General features: G+C 49.0%; 1 protein-coding gene across 4 annotated transcripts in view; it reads left to right on the top strand.

Annotated features, from left to right (window-relative positions):
• The window catches only part of LOC144156338 (heat shock 70 kDa protein 12A-like), a 234,669-nt gene that overhangs the window by 18,457 nt on the left and 202,294 nt on the right, over nucleotides 1-13,918 (top strand). The window lies entirely within an intron of this gene.

Genomic DNA, 13,918 nt, shown 5'->3' with positions numbered 1-13,918 from the left:
ACGTGCTTATATAGTGAACAACACAAATCGGTCTACGAGCTGCAGGCACAGCGTCAAGCTTAACCACCGTGCAGCGCAACAACGCGGGGAAGATGAGAACACACGGCGCCAGTATTCGGAAGCCCCGGCGCTCACCTTGCCTCGGTCCTGTATGCAGGGGTGGGAGGAGACGACGTTTTAGAGCGAACTTTTCACAGAACAAGACAAACCTTTACAGATTTCGAACTTTTGGGTGGTTTCGAACTACGCGGTTCAAATTCCAATGAGGTTGTGGAGGGGTGAACATTTTATCGAAGACGTCGATGTTTTGTGGTGCTGCACAGGTCCCATTTCAATTCACCACGACAGATCGTCAGCCCGTCGTCTATGCCTCAATGCTAATAACATACCTGCTAGAGAGTTGTTTGCCCAAAGCACATTTCACGGTTCAACCCGACGACCCCAATGTACAATATATGCAACATTTTTGACGAGTTCGAAAGCTCTTTCCTCTCTTCCAAGAGTCCTACACCTTGTGTGTGTGGCGTAAAATCTTGGAGAGTTGACTGGATCTATACGATACAACCGAGTAAATTGGATCTGTACGATACGATGCAATACGATACGATTGGATCGATTGGATAAACCGTCGCTGTCATATTTTTTATAACCCGCTTCCGCCATTGAATGCTGCGTACATAACCTCTGCATCGCGGGAGCAAGTGTTGAAACGCGTCCCCCAACCCATAGTCGCTTCCTCCGTGTCCAAGTTCAAACTCTGCCTCCCCTTCCCACTGCTTTCAAGCGGAATGAAGCTAACATAGCAGACCTCTCACCGTTTTCTTTATTTAGTAGCACAGATGTTTCTAGTCGATGAATGCGGCAACCCCTTTACCTTTGGTCTCGCCATTGAAAGGAACTGCCGCGTAAACTATATACCCCGAAGAGACAGCTATGATGGAGAAATTGGTAGGCCATGGCGCGTCCACCCGGTAAGTCAAGAAATTTTCTGCTCCACTCATGATTCTGAAAATGATCGTAATGGCTCGCTGCTCTTCTTAGTGCGCCTGTTTTTGCTGTCTCTCCTGTACGCGGAAGGAGGAGCTACGCGATTTCGATGTATCGCGGACGAGTGCGAACCCTTGCGCGCGTCTTGGGGACTGGAACCGGGGTGGGCGAGGCGAGCCCCGTGGCCCACCAAGACAGGTTCATCAGCGGGCTGTCAGGGGGCCGCTCCCTTCCGCGCAATGCGCAGTGAAAGAAAGCTGCCCACTTCCGACCCCCGCGCTGCAAGCTTCCTGCTGGTATGCCGCGGGCGTCATCGTTGGGCGCATGACACGTCACCCGCTTGAAGCTGCTCCCGCCGGGGGCCGTCCGCGATCCCGGCGTTCGATTTGAGAGTCCGTTCACGCTGCGCCACTGTAATAACCCCGGCGGAGTTGCGCATCTCCGCTACTTGACCCACATCAGCAGCGGCGGGAACTGCACGTGGTTCCTCGTCTCTCCGGCCGCGGACGTTGTTAGAGTTTGCCGTGGAATTAATGCACACGAATCGGCGAGCGTGCGCGCATGCTTGCGGCAGCACCGGAGAAACTGGTTCCTCCGTTGTGGCTGCCGCCTCCGTCTGTCCATCAGGCTCGGCTTTATTCGAGCAGCGCCGTCCACTTTCGGAAGGCTCGCTCAACCCCGCCTGCATGCGCACTGCCCTTCTCGAGAGACACGCCGCGGTGCTTCGCTGTACGCGTCTGAGGGAGCCCGCTGCCTTGCGCACGCCGCCCACGGTGACCCCGTGCGCGTATCCCCTACTCTCGAAGACTATTTCGCGTGTGGATCTCGAGAGCATCGTTAGGCCGCCTCCTTTTTCTCGGTAGACAACGAGTAGGCAACGGTCTCGGCGGTATCGATAAGTTGGCGATTTTACTTCTTCATGGAGTGGACGACGAGCTTCATTCTTTCGGGTGAGCGAACCTGTTTGCATGGGTTTTTTTTGTTGTTGTTTTTTTGTAGTTTGTCTTGTGTACGAAAACTTCAAGATGATACCGTTACTACTGCAATCGGTGGTGTGTTCGAGTGTGTGCACACGATCGTTAAACGACCGCCTTTAAGAGTCGATAACTGCGCTTTCGTCAAACACAGCGCATTCATTTTCACCGCTTGAGCAGCCTCTCGTAACCCGTATACAGGACATTTTATTCGGGCGCGATGAACGGAAACCAAAAATTTGTAAAGCCCCGTCAAGATACACCTGGTCTGCCGTCCTGCGACTAGTACGCACGGCGGGTGCCATTCCAATATTGCGTCTAGGGTAGACCAGATGGTTGCCGGAAAACGGCGAGCCCGGGGCTTCTAGCTCAAGAGATGCCACTGCACCACTTAGTGAAATTCGCTCGACAACGCCGCTCACAGGAAACTTGTGTTGCGAATTTTGACGAGCTGTTTTAAGACGATAGTCGTCCTTTGGCCACTTAAGCCCGACAATTTCCGTCCGTCCGTCCGTCCGTCCACCCGTCCGTCCGCCCATCCATCCGTCCGTCTGTCTGTCTGTCTGTCTGTCCGTCCGTCCGTCCGTCCGTCCGTCCGTCCGTCCGTCTGTCCCTCGATTCATCTGCCCAGCTAAAAATTAAACGAATTAATGAAAGAGACGTAAATATAGCCAAAACATTTCCAGGCTACTAAATCTGGTGATAATGTTCATACTTGTCAACATTAGGCAAATTTGAGACAAGACGTCAATACATAAGTGGTTTTTGCAGCCTTCTTTTAATTAAATTTACATGGCTGCTTATTTCTTCGATAGCAAATAAAAATATGCGCATTGAAAACAATATTTTGGCCCAAAACTACAAAGAGAGCACGCGATAAGTATGGACCACGTGGCGGCGTTGCAAGTTCAACAGTAATGGAAGGTTCCAATAGACGGCGCGCGAGCTGCAGTGGAACGCGCGATAAAAGAATTGATTGTCTCCTAATCTTTTCGTGGCAGAAGGGAAACCGGAAGAAAAGAGCGTGATAGATGGCTGCGGGAGAAAAGACAGGGTGGAAGAACACTATCGTCTTTCGACGAAACTTCCAGCGAAGTGAGAATATACGCGGTCAATTTTTTGCGGGTGCGAACAGTGACCATCTCTGTGACACTAAAGATCTTGCTATGGTATGCTGTTATGCCGCATGCCGCTGTTATGCCGCTGTTATGACTGGTATGCCGCATACTCACTCTAAGAAAGATGTGGTAGCTTCTCAGAAAGCAGGAACGTATCATATATTGCTCCTTAAGAGGTAGAAAGATTCTCCCTTTAAGAGGGAGGAGCGCGTTTCTCCCCCTGGGAGTGCAGGAAGATTTCCCCCTTCCGTCAGCTAGTGGAGAAACGTTCCTCCCCTGGCGGCGCTACCTGAGCAAGGCTTTTTATGCGGGAAAGGCCTAGCGAGCTGGTCGAGTTGAGGATTGAGGAAGTACAACTAGGTTGTGTGCGCTTAAAATGCACTAAAATAACCAAGACATTATCTACCGAGCACCAGAAAAGCGGTTAGCAAGACATGACGCCATCCCTATGCCCGACGTCTACAAATTGTCCCGGGAGGGAGCGCCTTCGCATTCAGCGCGAACGCGCCGCCGTTCACAGAGCAGAAGTCACAAAGATTGCATTTAGAGTTCCGCCTTCATTTCCCACAGGCTTGTAACACCACCATTCTCCAACACACGAAATGACAAACATCCAATGCGGCCATTTGAGAACAACTAGTTGCTAGTTCCCTCACCTTGATACAACCGATGCACCAACACGCAGTTGGTCTGAAATTGCGCATCGCAGCGCAAAGGCGGCGCAGACGGCGTGAAAAGGGGATCGGTCGAATCCGTCGGAGCAAAGACGCCACTACACAAAAGAAAGCACAGATGACACTGCTCGCCATTTAGCGAGCTCTAAAGTAAACCGATCGTAAGTGTTTAAAAATGACCGATAGATGACGCCAATAATAAAAAGGAAGGGGGGGGGGGGGTTGCGGCAGCTACTAAGCATCACTATCAGTGGGAGCTTACATCAAGGCGTTTCCTCTATGGCTAACGTATACATTAAGAAGAACCATAGTACAACACAGCGACATACACTTCATTGAAGGCATTGCCAACGCACTATACACGCAATAGACAACAGCGCAAGCATAATACACGTCTACATACACATTGCGCAACACATAATAAATCCAAGGTTTGACGAAATCTCGTCTGGTCGGGTAAAAGGTTCATAGTTAAAAACTTGTGGTCACCGACCACAAGTGGTCGGTGACCACAATTTTTTAACTATGTGCGCAACACATAGTACACTTTTCAGATATCTATAACATTCGCGTGATCACAAAGCATAACTAAACTTAAAAGGGCCACAAAATATTTACAACACTGATCGCAGAGCATGCAAGTAGAGCTTGTTTGTTGCGATAACCCACAGCAATGCGTGAGCCTCACCTGCGTTTGGTTTTATTTCGTCAAATGTAACCCCTGCGATTGAAACCGTTTTATAGTTTCAAGTTTTGTAAGAAGCAGTAGAATAGCCGAAGAAAAAACGTGTAACGAAACCATACGTATGTTTGAGTAATGACACTTATTGCCTTCTCTCTGTTAGACAAGCGCACACCACTGGTCTGGTAACCATTCACCGACGCCAGCGCAAATGCTACCGAATGGGACCTTTTGTTGTTGGCATCTGATGCAACAATATGCTGCGGTCCGTGCTCGTTGATGAAAGAAGTGGCAGTTTAGTATCATCGCTGCACTTTTTAATCCTTGGGCGTCAGTAGAAAGCGTCCACAAATGCGGTATGCTGCGGTCCGTGCTCGTTGATGAAAGAAGTGGCAGTTTAGTATCATCGCTGCACTTTTTAATCCTTGAGCGTCAGTAGAAAGCGTCCACAAATGCGGTGGTAACGTTGAACGGGGCGGCGCAGGTAAGTCGCCCACAGCCAGCATGCAGCGGTGCCCACAGAATGTGCGCCAAATACACGGCGGGCGAGTTGTGCGTTTGCGTGGCGAGCACATGTCGATAAAGAAAAAGACAGGGACAGAACAAGTAAGCACAACACTGCAGGGGCGGTGTTGCAGAGTCGTCGTGTACGCCCGATCTGCGGAAGCGGCTGTGGAACCAAGAACGGTTTAGTTATCGGCGTCGGCGTCGGCGTCGACGGCAAATCGCAGACGACAGGGGAGAATATTAAGTGCGAATGCACTTTATAAGCGACCCCAAACCATCCACCGCCGGCGGCGGCGGCGGCGGCGGCGGCGGCGGCGTCCGCAAGGCTCCTCAATATTTAAAAAAGAAACAGCATCCGGCGCCAGGTTTCGATCCGAGGACTTTGCGGCCGCAGCGCGACGCTCTACCGGCTAAGCCACGGACGCGACGCTGATATCAGTGTTCGTAACGCGCCTTATATCTTTAACGCATTCAAACTACGTCGTCAGCGGCGTGCGTTGGCGACTCAGCAGCGTTATAGCGGCTTGATAACTGCGTGGTGTACACGTGATACTACAAACCCGATGGAAGAGATGTTTTCCCCCCGTTTCGGTGTGTGGTAGAGGCCGTACAGAGGGCGCTACATGGAATGAGGTAAATGGAGAAACTCGCTGGGCTGGGGGAGAGAATCCGCGATTTTATCCCTTTTTCTACCTTTTTTTCTTAGAGTTCTGTTGTTCATTCCACCAATAATGCACCCGGGGAGCTGGCCTGCAGCTTCCTGAATGCATTATTGGTTTCATCTGCCAAGGAAGATGGACCTAACATCATCTACAAGAGTTTGAGGAATTCAAGATCCGAACCAAGCAAATTTCTTGAACGCAACGCGTGTTATAAGATCCTTGGTCTCGTTTAGGTGCCATCACACGCTACACGACTTCCATAGTAATCCAAAGCCAGCCATCTGTTAAAAAACGGGAAGAAACTTCTATGAGGAGTTTCCTATCCACATTCTTACGCACTCCGACAGCGCGTAAGCATTTTAGCCGCTCCTGTCACACTTTCTTACGTGGCTTTCCTTCGCACTTTTTGGGGGGCAAATATTTTCTTGCGTTGCTCATTTTCTGTCGTGAGACTCCTCCGCACCGCAATACACAAATGCTATGTGCGAAAGGTAACCTTACAAATACCGTGTCACTGTGAAGCGGGATTGATTGCTGTATTTCTGTTTATTTAAAGTCGGCTATGCTTTTATACACAAGCACATTGCTGGGAAGAAACCATTCTAGAAATAATATGAGTGGTCTTAGATCAAACATGAAGGACCTAGAGCCGCTTATTAAATTAGAATCCCCTGTGGAAAGAGGGGGGGGGGCAATGTGTTGCGTGCCGAGGGAAGTAGCTCTATAGAAGGTTCAACATTAAAATCCCGAATCTAGTGCAATCTATTGCAGGGCCAACTGTCCCATGAGTGAGCAGCTGTCCTCAACGTTTATGGGCGGTGGTACGACGCTGTACGGGGCGTTAGCTGTGGTGAAGGATTCCAGGGACGTACATGGACGATCGGATTTTCGTCCTAGTCAGGCATACATCACATTCGGTGCTGAAATTAGTTGGACATTCGACGAAGGCCTTCGAACGAGGAGGGGAAGTCTATGTTTTACATGGAGAGAAATTTCTCAACCGTTATTGTGTTTTCTCCTACAGTCAGTTCGTCCTACAATAGTTTCTGCATTTATTTCTGGTTTTTAAAACTCCATGTCTTTAGTGTCGGAGCAAGAAAACGGAATGTGACGCTTAACGGAGCCGTGAAGACAAAAGACAAGTTGAGTTTATTAGAAAGACTGCTTAGTCCCGATAACAATGGTACCAATATCATCGCAATCTTCGAACAAATAACGGAGATATTAAAGAAAACGTTTGAAGCAGTCGCGACCCCCTAGTCAATTTCCCGCGACTTTTCTATGACGTCACGGAACCTTCTTTGTGCGATTGGCGGCCGCCTAACTGACCTGTCGCGACGACACATGACTGGACGTCTGTAATGGGGCCTCTAGTTCCATTTTACTGCATCACTTGAATGCTAACGTGCAGTTAACGCACTGAAAATTGTGTTTTATTGTTGGCCCGTATGACGTCATTCTTGCTCATAACACGTCACTGTGGCGCAAAATTTGAAAGTTTTTAAATACTCCTTGCTTTTTTTTGTTAAAAAACATCTTTTGTGACTGTAATGGAGCTGAGTGAGATACTAGTTCTAGTTCTTTCAAATTAAACAAAGTTGTATTTTCTCTTCATATGCTAGTTCTTAAACTAGCATATACCTGCTGATTGTATCGCAACGGCTACTCTGTGATATCTGTGGTATTATTTAGGCACCCCAGAATAAGTAAATGTAGGCCGGTACAAAACGTCGCGGCCTACTAAGAATGACAGCGTCGTTACAAAAAACAAAAAAAAAATGTCATTGTAAGCACTTGTGAGTTAAGCGCTCAACATGTAAGTTGATCGTGCTGCAACGGGGCCGGCCATAAAACAGCATCCAAAAGTAATTGCAACGACGTTGCGAAGGCAGAGCGCTACTATATTCTCGCAGATAGCAGTATCATTCCGCAGACAGAGCCTTCAGGCCAATATACACGCTTGGTGGTACGACTGACGAAAGGAGAATTTCTGGTCTAGTAGTTGCTTCAGAAATCGCAAACAGCCTTACCTAAAGTTTTGGACGTTACTTTTTGCTGTTCGGCGGTCTCCTTGCCTTGCATATGCATCGGTGCTACACGTATATTACACGCAATAGCAGCCGGTGTTTGGTTAATCGTTTTATTTGAATTTCTTACTCATTAGCTTGTTTTAAAGCACCAAAATTGTCTTGTTTAAGCACATTCAAGTACCGCCTTCCGTGTATTTTACGTAACCTATTTCAGGAAGAAACCGTCAGGTTGTAAGACTAACCCCATTCCCCTTGTAAGCAGTATGAGTAGCATAAAAGAGGACTAAGCAGCTGCCCTAGGCAAATATTTTGAACACGTATACAGTTCTTCCTTTTGTGCACGGACAATTCTAAAGTACAAGAAAACAGCTGACTGTCAGCCTCCTCGCCTTAACCAACATTCGGATGAGCGATATATGCCCCGTGGCGACGGCGAAAGCGGTTGCGTGTGCGCCAGTGCTTCCCGAGAGGAGCGTCGTAGAAGACAAGAACACGACACAGACGCCGGCTGCGGTAACTGGAGCCTCCCGAGCGGCGGCCCGTGAGAAGGTGGATTTGAGCGCACGCAGGTGCGCCAAGCGGCATACCACGAGAGAGACGACCGTGCGCACACTCCAAAAGAGTCAGCTGGCGTTATGTGTTTCGCTTTCCCGCACCCCGTACCATGCCAGAATTGATTAGTGCACTCTATACTTGTGGTAAGCCGGCTCTTGGAGCTGACAGAAGTTGCTGCGAAATGACTAGGAACTTACACCAATTGACGCTTGAAGCAATACTTTGGCTCTCTCCCTACTAAATGCGGGAGAAGGGCCGCTTTACAGGGGCCTGATAAGATAAAGTGACCGTATTTCTCAGACCTGAAAGTAAAACTGGGGGGGGGGGGGGGGGAGTAAAAACGTGGCACACAGTTTAAACACAGTTTACACTTTTCATTGGTCGTCTGCCTCACGCGGCCTTCCTTGTTCTCCGGGTTGTCTCATGGCCAGCAACTAATACTTCTTGCTGAAATAAATTGCCATCAGCAGTTCTTCATTTTGCCGATGTGTCCGTCCGTAGTACTGGTCACATGTCACGTGTACATTCGCCCCGAGCAACAGCATTGCTTTGGGGGGCCATATGAAGCTGCGTCTTCTCCGCAGTCCACATTTGCTCATAAAGGAAAACACCCTTCCCACTGGTGCGTTTGTGCCTGGCAAGCACATGCCTGGCAAGCACATGGCATACTCGATGATTGCCTTGATGTTGTTGCAAGGCACGTCATTGGTCTCTAAGTGCTGAAACACGTCCACCCGCCGCTCCACCAACCGGTTTCTTTTTACTCTTCCGCTCCTCCAGCTTTCCTATCGTGAGGTATAATGAAACTTTACAGACTTCGTCAACTAAAGCGTTCTCATGAATATACAGATGAGTGAACTGCGAGGTTATGAGCTGCCCACTTCTCTGCACATCGTCCCAAAGCGGTGCTGACCCGAGAGGAGCCCACGAGAGATTACTAATTTCATCAAACTGGCCGCACCAACGCTCAAGGTACGACGCGCAGGTCTGGTAGAACTTTGCAATGTCTGGTACCAATCCTCTTCACACTTCTCCTTGTTCTTCGAGTGACGTCACCCTTGAACGCACACTTCATGGAAAGAATGCCTGCTGCAGCCTGTCTTCGACTTTAGTGCGCAGCTAACTCAGGGCTTTGTGGACTTCAATTGCAGTTTTCACGTCTCCTTCAACCTGCAACACAGTCGCTTGGAACAAAGCAGCTTGGCTGTGTAGAAACTAGAGCCAGAGTTCTCCACATGCATCCTCAAAAAAATCTCTTGATCAGAGAGGGACCTTTGTGTATCGACAAATAGCATACCTTCAAGGCCTGAAAGAGCTTCAGAAGTCTCTCAACAGCTGGTATTAATGCCAACCACCTGATCTTGCTGTAGCCTGTAGAAGTCGCTGGTACTCCACTAACGCGAAGTCGCAAAACTCCTTGAACGATTTTACACTCAGTGGATAGAGGTAAATGTAGGAGTAGATCTGAACAATCACAGCTTCCATGTCAAGTGGGAGGTGGTCAGCGGCAGTCTGGATGGTGTTGTGGACTATGCGTACTGCGCAGCCAACCTCGATGACCTTGTGAGGCAAAGCCTCTTGCATTCTTGAGAAGACGTTGTTCTTGCCGTTCCGCGATGCACCACCGATGTTGCAGTTGGCATTGTCAGCACTAAAAGCAATCAACTTCGATGCGATGTTGTTGGTTTCCAGCGCGTTTTGTACTGGTTCACCATGATTGAACTCTCACCTGGCACGCTGTTGACATCCAGCAGCTTCGTTTGCACTCATGCAGCAGAGCTGAAGTAGAGGATCATTATCGGAAACACCTTCAAATCCTTGTGGCTCGATGCATCGCAAAACAGCCAGATGAATTTGGCTCCCTGCCGGTCAGCCTTGAACTCATGTGCTGCAGAAGGAGCAAGCACGTTTAAAACTATCGCTTCGGCCTTCGTGCGGAAACGGGAGAACTTCTCGTCGAAAATCTTCTGCAAAGGTTTCGAGGTGCAGTTCACTGACCGGAAGCTTCGGTTGTGGGCGACAGTGTGAAATGCAAATGCGCCCTCGGAAGCTGCGAGCTTCAGCTCCTTGTCACCAGCGACACACTCGAATGGCCTTGTAAAAAGCCGGCTAAACTTGACCTCACTCCTCAGCACTTATACAAGCCTTGTCCCATCGCAAAGCCTAGCAAAACGTAGCAAAACTTAGCAACACCTAAAGAAACTAGGTCGACCACCAGCTCCGGTGTTTTTTTTTTTTTTTTTTTGCAACTGAACATCTATTTAACACCCTTTCAACACTCTGAAGAAAGCCAAGAACGTTGCAGTCGGCCAACACCCTTTTCTCCGCTCAAATTTAGTCTTTTTAATTTTAAAAGTTCAAAGTTCAAATTGATGTTTCAGGCGCCAAAGCTAAACTTGGGCCATGAGACGCACCCTATATGTAAACAAGCGATCATTGCAGAGGAGGTTTTTTTTTTTTTTTGCTTTTAAACATTTCTTACAAGGCCTAGAGGAGGGCAAGAGGGGATCTCTTGTTCTTTACAGTTCAATTATACATGCATGCATGGCCTTCATAAATCAACAGCTGAACACCTTTTCCCCACCCTGCCAACATCCTAAGAAAAATCAAGGGTGTTGAAGTTGATCAACACCATTTTTTCTACACAGAAAGGGTGTAGAGCGACGAAAAGGGTGTTGAGATTCAAGAAAAAGGGTGCAATGGCCTCCCAACACCCTTTTTCTACTTATGCTTTACCCTTTTTGCCCAAAAAGGGTGTAAAAAAGTTTAGTCTGTTCCTATGGCTTGTTACCAGTATTCCATGCTTTCGGCCGAAGGCGGGACAAAATGCCGTCCCGAAGCAGGGTGCCCGGACAGCGGGACCACAGCTGCAAATCCGGGACATGACCCGCCTAAATCGGGACGTCTGGTCACTTTATGAAACAGGCGATCGCTGCTTCATTCCTCACAGGTGGCCAGTTATACGCCTGTCGCTTTGACTAACATCCTGCGTCAGCTCTCCGGAAAAAGGAAAAATTGCCAGCTAATTCACTTATAGAAGTTAATGATGCTCTGAACAGACATTAGGCGATCTTTATGGCTGGCAACTCAACAACAGATAATGTGGTTGCTCTGAAATCGTTAATTAAAGAAGTTTCGATTCGTAAACAACATTGCTTGTCATTAGTATTCTTTGAGAAGGCATGTCACATAACGAGGCGAAACGGTTTTCTTCTGCATTGAAGTTCTTTGGCGTTAGTGGCGATATCATCAATGCTCTGACGGACTATCTATCTGATTTGAGATCTCGGGCCCACGTCTGTACTGTCGAGAACTTTTAGTCAAGAAAGTGGCGTACCCCGGGAGGAGTGCTGAGCTGCGCGCTCTTGCGCGCAGATGAGCTCCCTACAAAATTGTCCCACCTCCTCCTGTTTCACACTCCACCTACATTGGCGATATTCAAGCTAGTTTTAAATCCGGTCATTCATCTTATTGCGACCGGCAAACAGAATTAAGTAGCGACAGATTCGTTAATTCTTTACGTGTGTACAAAAAAAATTATTTATATGCACTGCGGAGAAAAGTAGCGTTGTCCCGGCGAAACGTTGCAAGGACAGCCCATAGAGATGAGAGAGAGAGACAAACATTTATTTTAGTAATGAGCAGGAGGATGTTCTTAGGGCCTCCACCCAGTGAGAGGCATCCTTATTCCAAAAACATCACACGAGTTTCTGGGTATTTTACTCAACCACAGACTCCCATTCATACGACACATGTAATTATTGAAAACGAAATGCCTTAAAGCAATATCATGGACATTGCGGCGCTACTACCGCATGGGACTTGAAGAACGAACACGAAGTGTCCACTGACACTTCTTAATTGCAGTGTGAGGTCAACGATGAACAACGCCAGCATTATACACCAGTTCGCACCCAAAATAGCCTTCTGAAGTTTAGAGGCAGACAATTGTTTGCGGCTTGCTTGGTTACAGGGGGATATCGAAAGAGTCCTATCTTTTCCCTTCACGTTGAATCAATGGTCGTGAGAGTGACAGTGCTCTTATTCTGCTATGGTGTACGTTATGGACTCCATAGCGTACCATGTGGAATCCATAGTGAGTGTGTGAATGATTCACATAATCACTTCCCCTCATGCAGCGTGGGAGAGAGCGATTGATAACGAGCCTAATGGCCTCGTAGCGCCGCTACCTGGGCGAGTAGCTCGAAAAAAGCGCGCCTTGACCGCAGGCCGTGAATACAGTGAGCCTGTTTTTTTTTCCTCGAGCTTGAACTCGTGACCCTCTTTCCGTCCTCCTTGCTTTGAATTTTCAGTTTTGTAAGCCACCCAAGGTAGCGCAGCTCTGTCTGCAGCCGCTGGTGAAACGATTGATTTAACATGGCGTCTGGAAATATTTGCCAATGGATTTGGGCACGTGTTCTCTGAGTCACTGAACGCCTACTACCGCAAGGAGAAAACTGGAGTACCGCAAGGCCCCCGAATGCGCGCTCTCTCACTCTCGTTTTGAGCGGCCTAACGATTACCATGCCGGCAGGATTTGGTTTGGGCCGTCGCACCGAGGATGCGGCGCGCGGAGAGCGTGGGCCACACACGCCGCGGCCGCCGCTCGAGACCCCCCGGCGGCTTCGCTTCTTCCGGCCTCGACGCCTCAAATATAAAGTTTACTCTCTCTCTCTCTCTCTGCGCGCTCCCGCACATTGCGGCGTAGTTGCGTGCATTGAACGCTACTCTGGGCAGTGCGTCGCCGAAAATGAGGCGTGCACGCCTCAGATGTGGCGCAAATGGGGTGCGGCGAGCTACAAGGGACTGCAACCGGGTCGAGTGGCGGGCAAAACGAGTAAGGACGGAGCTTGTAAATTTTGGTAGTCATTTACGACTTCGCAGCGTACAACCTCATTGAGAGCAGAGTCAATGAATTTCTGAAAAAAAATACTCGGAGTAAATATTTTTTTCCCGGCCAGTCGTCAATTATGGTGCGGAATAATTGTCCTCAACAACAAAAGATAGTGGGGCTAAAGAAAACGATGCCCTTTTCCTGCACCTCGTGGAAACGGCAATGACACTCTGTGTGCGTGCTTAGCTCCGCAACTACATTTGACACTGCTATGACGGACTTCCTGATCGTCAACTGAGCGGAAATTCGGGCTGGTTGGTATATTTGGTTGGTATATCTGGTTGGTATGCGGGGACAGCGTGGCCGGGACTAAGAATGACAACAGGGTGATGCGCTGTTGTCCCCCCCTTTCTGTTACGACTGGGTTCGAATCGCTTCACCGCTACTCTGTGCGCGCGTGATATGCCGGCGTGTAGTGCGGTGAAGCCCGCGCATGAGACGGATCTGGGCGCGACAACGGTTGGGAGACCTCCTTTCTCTTTCCATCACCGATGCCCGGCTATCAGGAGATCTGTGGAGGATGTGTGTTTTCCCACTTTTTTAGGGCCGTGCGCAAACACCTTTTGACGCTTATATGTATTTCGACCTTTCTGCGACCCAAAAGAGGTCAGGATCTCGCAAAGAGCGTTGCTACCACCGAGTCTTGTTGTAAGCTCGCTTGCCAGCTACGGTTCCAGTATAATCGCTAGTCTCATACGGCCATGTATTAAATAGTTCTTTTGCTCTCGGCTCTTCGTCGTCGGGAGCAGAGGCAGCTCTCCTGCTCACCGCTCGTCCATCGTGCTACCACTGCATGACGCAGGCGACGGAGCTCGGGTCGGGTACGTCTTCGCCA

This window comes from Haemaphysalis longicornis, unplaced genomic scaffold (genome assembly GCF_048455015.1).
Source record: "Haemaphysalis longicornis isolate Haplotype H1 unplaced genomic scaffold, Haemaphysalis longicornis Haplotype H1 scaffold_1, whole genome shotgun sequence".
In the NCBI taxonomy this organism is placed as follows: domain Eukaryota; kingdom Metazoa; phylum Arthropoda; class Arachnida; order Ixodida; family Ixodidae; genus Haemaphysalis; species Haemaphysalis longicornis.
The sequence above is the reverse complement of the archived record's forward strand: the minus strand, read 5'-3'. Positions and strand labels throughout refer to the sequence as shown.